The 11,292-nt window shown below is 41.2% G+C and overlaps 1 pseudogene; it reads left to right on the forward strand.

The window, feature by feature from the left end:
- Window positions 1–10,830, forward strand: part of LOC111146776 — a 46,214-nt pseudogene extending 35,384 nt beyond the window's left edge.
- Window positions 10,831–11,292: the final 462 nt, after the last annotated feature.

Consider the following 11,292-nt stretch of genomic DNA (forward strand, 5'->3'; position numbering starts at 1 on the left):
ATATATATATATAATTTATCTCTTGTAGAACTTAATAACTACCCTCTTAGTTTCTATTATAACAAATAAAAGAATATAATTTTTATATATATATAAATTTATTTAATTATAAATTTATTTAATTATAAATTTATTTAATTATAAATCATATAAATATAATTTATATATATAAATATATGTATATAATTTATCTCTTGTAGAACTTAATAACTACCCTCTTAGTTTCTATTATAACAAATAAAAGAATATAATTTTTATATATATATAAATTTATTTAATTATAAATTTATTTAATTATAAATTTATTTAATTATAAATCATATAAATATAATTTATATATATAAATATATGTATATAATTTATCTCTTGTAGAACTTAATAACTACCCTCTTAGTTTCTATTATAACAAATAAAAGAAAGGAGAACCAGAGACTCAAAGAAAAAACACCCAAGTGAGAGCATGGCAGTGCTGAAATTTGAAATTTCAAGTCTGACTCCCCAAACTCTTATTAGTATGTTTGGTTTTATTAGGTATGTTGCTTTTAGATTCAAATTTCTTAGCTAAAAATTCACTTCCTTCTCCATTACTTACGGGGCTGTTCTATGCTAAACATGTACTATGGATAAAATAGTAAGCGAAACATAGAAATGACACATAACCTAATAGAAAGACAAAGGAATGTTCGGATGACAAAAGAACAGGGATCCCTGAAAAACTTACTTTGAGCTCACAACTCAAGGGTAAGAGGAACTTTCTCCTTACAAGGATCAGGGAGAGAATGGGCAGGACTCCCTTGGGAAGTGCTGACAGAGGAAAACAGTGGGAACAGACGAGAGGATCATGGCTTTTTCAAGGGCCCAAGTGTTGTCATTGGAGCTGGATGGAGAGTAGTGGGGTAGATTTCCATGACGGACTCCTCCTAAGCAGTGCGGTTGTTCTGTGGTTAAAAGGCAAAGACAGACAAGGCCAGCCAGTGGAAAGTGCTTTGTAAATTAGAAATCACTATGTGACTGTGAAGATTTGTGGGAGTTTTGTTGGTTTCCTGTGTTAGAAGTCTATAACATTCCCCCCCACACCCAAACCATTCTTAAAGTCTTAGCATAGAGTGCAATCTTTTCATGGCATGAAATTGGGGTTTACGGAGAAGCTTCTGTTTCCTCATTGACAGAGTTGGGAACAATTCTCAACAGAAGTTAGCTTAACTCCTGGGGTGAAAATGTGCTTCCGTGCATTAAATATGCAGCCCGTGGCTGTTTCTAAAGAAGCCATCCTCTGACTGACAATATGCATTCATAGTCTGATTCATCATACGTGTGTGTGCTTCTTAGCTGAAGAGGGGAAGAGCCAGAGAAACCCAGGATGTCTCCCAGGACAGAGAACAGAGGAAGATTTTCCTCACTGCAAAACAGAGGGAGAAGGGGAGGGAAACCTGTCAGCTGGTGACTGATGGGTTGGTAGCTGGGTGGTCTTGTGGTGAACTATAACCAATTCCCCTGTGGGTGTCCTGCCTACCTTCCTTCCGTGTTTGCTCCCTAAGGAGGACTGGACCACTCCCCCTCTCCATAGCATGTGGTGGGGATCGGGACCCAGCTCCTTCCTCATCAAAACTATTTTCTTTCACTCAGGACACCTGAGAACAATTGCCTGCTGGATCCAAGTTCCACATACATGTGGAAAATCTCTTAAGACCGCTGACTTGATGGCATGGCTGGTTTAGGATTCCACTGTCAGGTACTGCTTGAAATATTTAATGTTGCTTGGAAAGATGTTATCTCTCGATTAACCCTGCTCTCCATGAAAGGCAACCCTGGGCCAAGAGACATGCGTCAATGAGGGACCCCCCCCACCCGCCGCTCCCCCCAGCTATAGTTCGTTAGTCACCAGGTAGGCAATTTATCAAACGCTCAGAACTCAACATCCAGATCTGGGAAATGTTCAACTAGAAAATCCCCTTCCAAGTATAGACATAAATTCCTTATTTTGATTGTTTAACTGCAAGTTTAAATGAAAAATGAAACAAGGTCCTTAAATAATAATATAATAAGTGAGGTTTTGCTTTTGTAATGAAAAACAACAACAAAAAAAAACCAAAACCAAAAACAAAAACTCACCCACTTCCTAGCAGAGACAACCTGGTTTCTGGAGAAGAGGGTGGGGGAAGCAAAAACAAGAACAGACGGGAGTGAAAGCCACGAAGCTGGGTTCTAGAACTCAGCCACTGAGGAACTGTGTGCTTTTTCAGGCTCTGGTTTGGGGCCTGAGATCGAGTTTCCTCAGCTGAGAAGTAATATCCTACCACAAGGACCATATAAAGACAATAATGCAGACACACGTCTGTAGCATTTGACATTCTGTAATTCTCATCTGCAATCTCGGTTCCTTCGCGCACCACTTTTAATGAGGATGGACAGAAGCCAGTAGGATTTCTCCTCGGTCACAAAGTCCCATAGTCCTGATGTGGCACAAACATACCCTAAGGCAGGCTCCAGGGCTGTGACTCTCCCGTGGAAAGTGCCAGACAGATGTAGAAGTCTCTTAGTATAATAGCACACAAAGCTGTTCGATCTGCCCATAAAGAGTGAAGGTGAGGACATCAGAGAGGAACACAGTTAAGTCCAGAGGCGCTGGGTGGTGAGGCTGACTCCTGTTGCCCATGGGTCCCCATACTGCACAACTGGCCCTCTGGTCTTCCTCCTCCACCCCACCCACCGGCACCCACGTCCACCTGTGATCTGCCTTCCTCCCTGGCTTCACAAGCCACCTCATCCATTACATCCTCTCTGCATTTTTCTCCCACGTTATATTACTGCTACTTCCAGGCCCCTTGTTAGAAAGAGGTGATCAGGGGTGCATGGGTGGCTCCGCTGGTTAAGCGCCGGACTCCAGATTTCGGCTCAGGCTATGATCTCAGCCTCATAGGATTGAGTCCCTCGCTGGGCTCTGTGCTACAGGGGAAGCCTGCTTAAGAATCTCTCCCTCAATCTCTGCCCCTCATCACTGCATGTTCTCTCTTAAAAAAAAAAAAAGAGAGAAAGAAAAAGAAAAAAGGTGGTCAGAGAAGAGGGGGAACCACAGTCATTGTAAGTAACATAGTTTGAACCTAAGCTTAGCTTGTGGACCACTAACTCTACTCAGTGCACCGATGTCCATTGGACAGTGCTTGGAGGACAGGAAAAAAAAGGCCATTATAAGTTCTTTGATACTGGAATTAAGTTGCTGAAATTAGGGGTCATGCAATATAATTTTTAACGTTTCTGATATCATAGGGTCATTGAAAAGGCTTCATAGTTATAGAGGAGTGCAAGAATTGCAGAGCTGTGCCTATGAAACTGGCAATTTGGCATTTTTGCTATGTATCATATTAGACAATCTTCATTCATTCATTCATTCATTCACTTAGCAGCCCTGCGTAGATCATATTCAGTGTGTCAAGTAATGTGGTGGCGGTCTTAGGACCAAAGACATTGGCTTTGTTTTAGGGGAGAACAGACGTGCTAAGTAGTCATCACACATGCCCCTACTCCTTTCATGCCTGTGGTAGACCTCATGTGTCATTGCCAGCACACTTACCCTCAGAAGCCATCTCAGCAATAGTGCCACTGATTCCAGTTTTTAGAGTTGGCTTAAGTGGTCGACACTTTTGTCTAGTGTCACCACAGAAATACTCACAAACGTATGACTGCGCGTCTACGCTACATTTAAAGTCTGCTTAACGTCCAGTTTCTGCTACACGGATATACGTACCAAGAAACCGTAAGCTGCCCTACAGTCTCATACTCAGCCTTCCAGGTGGCTTTCTGCCTCAGGTGCCCAGCACTCTGCAAATTGGGAAGAACACAAATGATTTTAGGAGTTGCAAGGATATAGAAGACAAGCTTTTCACTCCTTGTAGAAGGATTGCTATCTCTTTGCAGTCCGGCGTGTCTCCAGTTAGAATTTATGGCACGCACACTCTGTGCCACTGCTCTGTTGAACTGAAGAGTTTAGAACAATGAGAAACCCCTTTTGACCTCAGAGTAATGGAGGAGATAGATGTGGAAGTAAATACCAATCACAATAAAGCAAGGATAGAGGCATGTACAAAGCTCTAGGAGAATCCTGAGGAGAATATGATTAATTCTGTCAAGGAGCATCATAAAATGGGTGAAAGCTAGGGATATCTGTACTGGATCTTGAAGGGTCAGTGGAATGCAGGAGGCTGAGAAGATGAAAATGAGCTTTCTAATGAGAGAAAGTGTAAGGGAGAAAAATACACCGAGATTTGGAAAAGCATCGTGCAAAACAGGGCTGATAAAAATGTTTGGGCCCAGATTATGAACAGACTTGAATACCAGGTTCACGGTACTATAAATGAAAGAGTAAATATTACTCCTGACTTGTTTATTCCCATTATTTCCAGTTTGTGTATTTTCTAGGCTGGCTAAATGTGCACAAGCCAAGGAACAGTTGGTTCCTGCCACTAAATGAGCCAGTACATCCACATGGGAAATCTGTTATAACGTTCCAGAAGGAAAAAGAAGAGAAGGGAGGGAGGAAGGAAGGGGGGGAGGGAAGGAGGAAGGGGGGGAGGGAAGGAGGAAGTGGGGGAGAGGGAGGGAGGAAGGAAGAAAGGAAGGAAGGGAGGGAGGAAGTTAGGAAGGAAGGGAGGGAGGAAAGAAGGAAGGAGGAGGAAGGGAAAGAAAGAGGGAGGGAGAGAGAGACCAATCATAACTGAAAGAAAAGAAGGAAGAGGAGAAAGTAAAGAGGGAAATAAAAAGTAAGAAATCATTTGGGTCCACTGCCAACAAGAGTTAGGAAAGCTGATTTCTTAAGATAAACTGAAGTAAAACAAAATATGCTCCATATGTTGAAACTGTATACTTAGTTTGAGATAAACAAAAACATGTTTGGAGAATAGCTGCCATAATTAAAAAGAAATTAAAAGAAAGAAAGAAAAACCATCTGGGGATAGATACATATTTAAACACAAGCATACACACACACACACACAGACAAAAACACAAAGTGATTTCAAAACTTGATTTTTTTCCTTTTTTTAAGTAAACTCTCTTGTTGCAAAAGAACATTGCAACAGTCTTTACCCAAAGCACCTCATGTCCCAGGCTGGCTGTACAGGGCTACTCAGCATTGCTGAAACATCAAAAGATCTTTCCATATCCTGTCCTTTGCTTCTGCTTTTTCTTCCTTGCTGTGAATGCCCATCCTTCCCTTCCCCTCTGAACAACCTCAACTTACCCATGAACACCCAAATAAAATGTCATCTACTCCCAGCGGTGTGCTAGACACACAGCCAAGTTGAAAATGGCCGTTCACCTGTGGATGTTATGCTCTGTCTCAGTTTCCCGGGGCTGCTCTAACAAAGTGCCACAGACTGGGTGGCCTAAGACAGTAGTTTACTGTTTCATAGTTCTGGAAGCTAGAAGTCAACATCAGAGAGCTAAAATCAGGCTTAGTTCTTTCTGAGGGTTCTGAGGGAGACTCTGTTCCATCCCTTTTTCCTAGGCTCGAATAATGGTTGGCAGTCCTTGGTGTTCTTTGGGCTGTGAATCCATCACTCCAGCCTCTCCCCCATCTTCACATGGTGTGCTCTGTCTCTCCTTGTGTCACCACATGGCCATCTTCTTACAAGGGCATGTAATGTGGGATGAAGGCCCCACCCCACTCCAGTCTGACCCCATTTAACTTAACAAGCCATATCAACAACCATCTCATTGCCAAATAAAGTCATTTTCTGAGGTACTGGGAGTTGGGACTTCAACATACCTTTTTAGGGACACAATTCAACCCATAACAACATGACTTTCATGGTTTCACTGAAGGAGTCAGGTGTACGCAGGGCTATGTCCCCCATCCCCAGAGAAGTCATGAGAAACTCCATTTCAAAGACTGCACATACACCTTTAACCTTGTGTTTCCCAGGCTGAGCATAATAAACGTAGTAAATGGTTCAAATTGAATTCAGTATGGAAAGTTGTGGACAGAGGGGTTCTGACTAAAGCCAAAAGGAGGTTAGGAGTTAATTAAGTTGAGGGGGAAACACGGAGGACATGGTGACCCTCTTTGTCATGACAGCTTCCAGACAGGGATTTCTTCTGCTATAAGGGGCAAGGTGGTAGAGGAGACTCTTTGCCTAGAATAACCTATGGGATGAACATCTGAGAATAAAAGCCCCATGTCTGAGTGTAATTCTGTCTAGGTGGCTATATGGTGTTGATACTGTCACTGCTCCTCTGTTTACTCCCATTTATCCTCAAAAGATGAGAATTAAACTAGAAGGGGAGTAATTTTAACACTGAAAGAAGCATAAGCACTCTTTTTTCAAATGAAATCTTGCCCAAAGCCCCAATTTAAATAGTAGATCTATATAACTCTGTCAAAGGTCTGTGAGACAGTAAGCCTATAATGTCACTGACTCAGTCATCCCCGAGGATTCTCCATAGGAAGTTCTAAAGAATTCTGGAAGCATAGATTTAAAATCACTTTACAGATGAAAGGCCAGGTTTGGTATGTAGTCATAAACATAGAAGGTCATAGAGGAAAAGGGGTGTGGGGGATGGAGAAGAAGAAGGAAGAGAAGGGGGAGGAGAGGAGGAAGAGGGGGAGGGAGAATGGGGAGGGAAAAGGGAGGGGAGGGGGAGGGGATGGATGAAAAAGCCTATTAGAAAATAAAAGTTGCTAGAAAGGAGATGGCAAAAAGGGATAGAGATCTTGGACACATCTTTCCGTGGCCATAGACAAGTATTTCAAAGTGGTCTCCCAATTTTATCTTTGCCCTCATGTAGTCAATTCTACAAACACTTGACCATTTTTACAAGGACATTGTTGGGTTTAACCATATCATAACTATATGATCACAAAGGTACCATAGTCTGAAGGACAGCCAGAGAATGTGGAAGACTCCATGCAGCTTTCAACTAATGCATCAGAAAGATCATCCTACTCAAGGTCTCAATACCTGAAAAACAACTTTATCATAAGTACTGTTCAGCACATTTTGCTCCAGCAGTCATGAATTGATTATATTTCCCAGGCACACATTTTGTTGCAGGTGTATCTTCCTCGGTGAATGTTGGTCCTTCCTTCTGACATGCCCGTCTCTACCTTCACCCCCATCCTTCCTTCCAGATGTAACTTAAACTTAACATTTTCCAGAAAACCTCTGAACACCTAGGTCCAATCAACCTCTCCCTTCTCCACGTTATGCCTCTTCTGTAGTTTGTATGAAATGATACAGTTATACTATCACACAGAATTTTAAGCTCTTCATTCAACGGCAGCATATTTTCAAATAATGAGCTCTTTTGGAGCTCTTTATTTGTGTTTTCTCCCGCATTCTTGTTCACTGTGCCTGGCACAGGATAGGTGTTATAAATGTTTGCTGAATTCACTAATGAATAGGGGAGTTTATTTCAAACTGTTTTGAAGTTTTCGGGTAATCTTGCGAAAGCATCAAGGTGAGAGTAGGCAGAATTTGAATGTCAGTATTCTAATTAACTTGTAGAAGAGAAATGAAATACTGTAGTCAAATCTCTGGTGGCTTTGTATTCCTGATCCAACCCAGTCATGAAGAGGGAACACACAAAATGGACATTCTTTTTTTTTTTTTTCAAACACCTTGGAAATTAGCCCAAGAGCCAAATGTTTTATTTTAATGGTATGTTTCTTCTCCCACACCACAACTAGTAAACATTTCAGATCACACATACACACAATGTTTGTTTGTATTTGCTATAATTCCCTATGCAACTCCAGATGCTTGGACAATTTAGGCATCTAATACATGGTTGATGAATTAAGGAATAAAGGAAAGAACACTTGAATAAAATGAGCTAAGATTCTGACATCCATTAGCAAGCTGTTACCAGTTTTCATCTTCCTGGTTGGAGAGGAGTCCATCCATTTCAAGACAGAGAGAATGGAAAATGTGCTCCAAATAACCAATCTGTTCAATGATTTTGAATCAATACTTAAAATACAATCACCTGTAAAACATTTGGTATTCCAGGAGGTTCTCACTCCAGGTCTGTCCCAACATTGCCATGTGAGATTAACTTTTTGGCCAATAAGACTGAGCTTGGTCCCTCCTGCATTAATATAATATATTCTGACTTCATGATACCTGAGTTTCTTCAGGTCTGATGTAGTCCAATAAGACTCTCACATGATTATACAGGAGGTTGGATGGACAGTAGGTGTACATCCCAGGCAGACTTCTACTTTGTTGTCTTTGTTAGGCAGACGTCATCTCAAAGCCTTAATTTAAAGAAATAAATTTTTGTGTCTTTAATTTTCAGGGAAAGCTGTTGGGGGTGGAGGAGTCATCCTCTGTGCCTCAGGCAATGCGCCTCTGGCTCCATACTTATGTCCCTCTCTAGATTCAAACGTCTGCTAGTAAGTGGAGAACTTCTTCTTAGAAGAAAGCTTCATTCAGCATTATTTGAAAGGAGCATGTCTCTTGGTATAGGAGTGCTAAACGCTCTCACCCATCACTTCAAGTGGTTTATCAAATGTTTCTTCCAACATTTATTTATTTCCCTGGTTGGTGTCAGGGTGGCACGCCATGTCTGAACATACATTCATACAGCAGTTTATAACGCACCGTGCCTTTGCATTGTCTTCAGAGAAGCTCACGAGTCTTCAAAGGGCTAGTCAGACTGATTTCTGTTCATTCTTTAGCTAGGGAAATTGAGGCTTAGAACTTTCAAGATTTAGGGAAAGATCGGGGCACGTGGGTGGCTCAGATAGTGAAGAATCTGCCTTCCCCTCAGGTCATGATCCCAGGGTCCTGGGATGGTACCCCATGTCAGGCTCCCAGCTCAGCGGGGAGCCTGCTTCTCCCTCTCCCTCTGCCTTTCCCCCTGCTTGTATTCTCTCTGTCTGTCTGTCTCTCTCAAATGAAGAAATAAAATCTTAAAAAAAAAAAAAAAGATTTAGGAAAGGATAGATAATGAAAATGGGAGGGATTGTGCCTTGAACCTGTTTGATTTCTAGGTCAAGTCTACTTGATGTCACCACAGCGCTCTAATGAGCATTTACGAAATGGTCTTGCTGGCTCCTGCATTCTTTCCTTCAACATATTTATGGAGCATCTATTATTTGTAAGTATAGTCCCTGGTGTTGGTATTATAATAGTAACAAGTCATTGTTTTTTCCTTCATTGAGTTTATGGCAGGGAAGAAAAAGAGGCATTTGCAATACTTACTAACTCCAAAACGCAAGCAAACAAACACAGTCTCTAACTGGAAGGAATCATCTTGACTTTTGCCTCTGCTAGGATAAGCAAAAAAAGATGACCTACATCCTCTATGACCTACAGTCTGCTACTAGGTTGTACTTTTTTTTTCTCATTCAGTGACCAACTGGAGAAAATGTAACACATTAGCTGTAACCTCACTGGACCGCCATCAACTACAAATTAACCACATAGTAAATAAGTGTCAGGGCCTGGAAGTAAATCATTTTGCAAGAAAACGTTGGCTTTTCTGCCTGGAAACTTTCATTTTTATAGGACTTTCAATAACAGAAGAACAGGATGCCTCTGGAGTACCAAAAGTAAGGAATGCTTACCCAAAAATGCACTGTCTGCAATGACTCTTTTTCAAGGCAGCTACTGATAAAAGATCACGCCTGCTTGAACAGTGATGCGTGCAGTTTCCTACACTTCTTTTCAACAGCTCTGGCTTCTCTCCTGTTGATAATTCTTAAACCAGTGCAGAAACTACTTGCAATCCTTGTAAATATGTGGGGGCATCAGGGGATGGTGGTGAGCACCTCCTCTGAAGGAGAAGGAACTATTTAATGAGAGGGTAAGGAAGGGAAAAATATTAAAATTATTCTTTGGGTTGAGTAGTTGTGGTTTACTATTTGCGGTGTTTTATTTTACTCCCCTGGAAGTGAGTGAAACACAGGAAGGAGCAAGCTACTCTGATTGACAAAAGTACTTTTTCAGACTTCTGTCAGAACTGGAATATGAAGCATGAATGGAAGAATTTTTAAGTGATATGCTAAGTGAGAAAGATGCCCAAGAGAAGACTATAAAAGAAGTGGATTATCATCTCTTTGAACACAAAGAAATATACCCCAGGGGTCTCTGAGAGCCCCTGGGTTATTTCAGTTGTTGATTCCTCAGATATAGATACCTCTGTGATGTCAATTTTAGGGTGTGTATTGCCAAGGGGAGCACTGCCTTTCTGATTCCAAATGGACAAGTGTTCATCTTCACTGGGGTTTTGATTAGTGTAACTGACGTTCATCAGCCTGCCTCTTTCTTCTGGGTTAAGAACTAGTGCATGTGGCTCCTGGGCACGCTGTGGAAAAAGCTAGCTGCCTTGATTTACTAGAAGTCTTAGGTCTGATTTTTCTCACAGTGATTTGGGCCATTTGTCCAGGGAGATAGCTTGGCACTTGGGGGACAGTAATGACAGTCTCGATTGCAGGAATGTATGTTTGATGGACATACGGTAGGACACTGGAAGCTAAAGCTGACGCTATCCGACTCCAGCTTGCTGGAAAGTTCTGTGTGGGTAGAAGGGCCAGTTTCAGGGTTTGGGTGGTAGATGGGATTTGCAGAGAGCTTCCAAGGTCATCCCAAGTTGCCTGAGTGGTTATCCACACACTCTTCTCATAGAACTGAAGCTGAATACTTTGAATAGATTCCCATCTCAGACTCTCAAAATTAGAAAGATCTGTAGTTGCCCATTACCTTCTGGACCAGATTCGATTACTATTTGAAATCAACGTGAACCATTTTCTTAAAGAATCAGAGAAAGAAAACCTAAATATCACCATTAAGAAAACAGAAAGTGGATACCTTTCCCATTCAAAAGTAGGAGTATAGTTGAGAAAATGACTGGAAGTTGAATTAAAATTTCTGAGAATCAGGAAAGAAGAGGAATGCAGCAATCTATCATTTTTATGTTCCTTTTCTTTAAAAAAAAAAGATGTTTGAAATGAAAACAAAAATGGATATTTGGGAGCTAAATCATGTATATTCCCATTATCTAAATCATTCTACTAGATATTTACTTTTCATAAAATATCAGTTATCTTCTTTTTAAAATATCTTCAACAAGGAAAATGTCACTGAATAAATTTATATTACACGTTTTTGAAAAAACACTAATTGCATCCCTATTGTGTGCAAGTGATTACACTAAGGCTGTGAGGAAAAGTAAATCAGAAAGGCATCCCTTCTTGCAGAAATCAGTGGTTGCGAAAAGTCAAACAGCTCAGCCCTTAACCTCCAGGAGGAGTACTCCATGGGCCTGGCACACGGATGAAGGAGAAGCTGA

The sequence above is a fragment of the Enhydra lutris genome, unplaced genomic scaffold (assembly GCF_002288905.1).
Source record: "Enhydra lutris kenyoni isolate GAN:26980312 unplaced genomic scaffold, ASM228890v2 scaffoldscaffold14, whole genome shotgun sequence".
NCBI classification, from domain to species: Eukaryota; Metazoa; Chordata; class Mammalia; order Carnivora; family Mustelidae; genus Enhydra; species Enhydra lutris.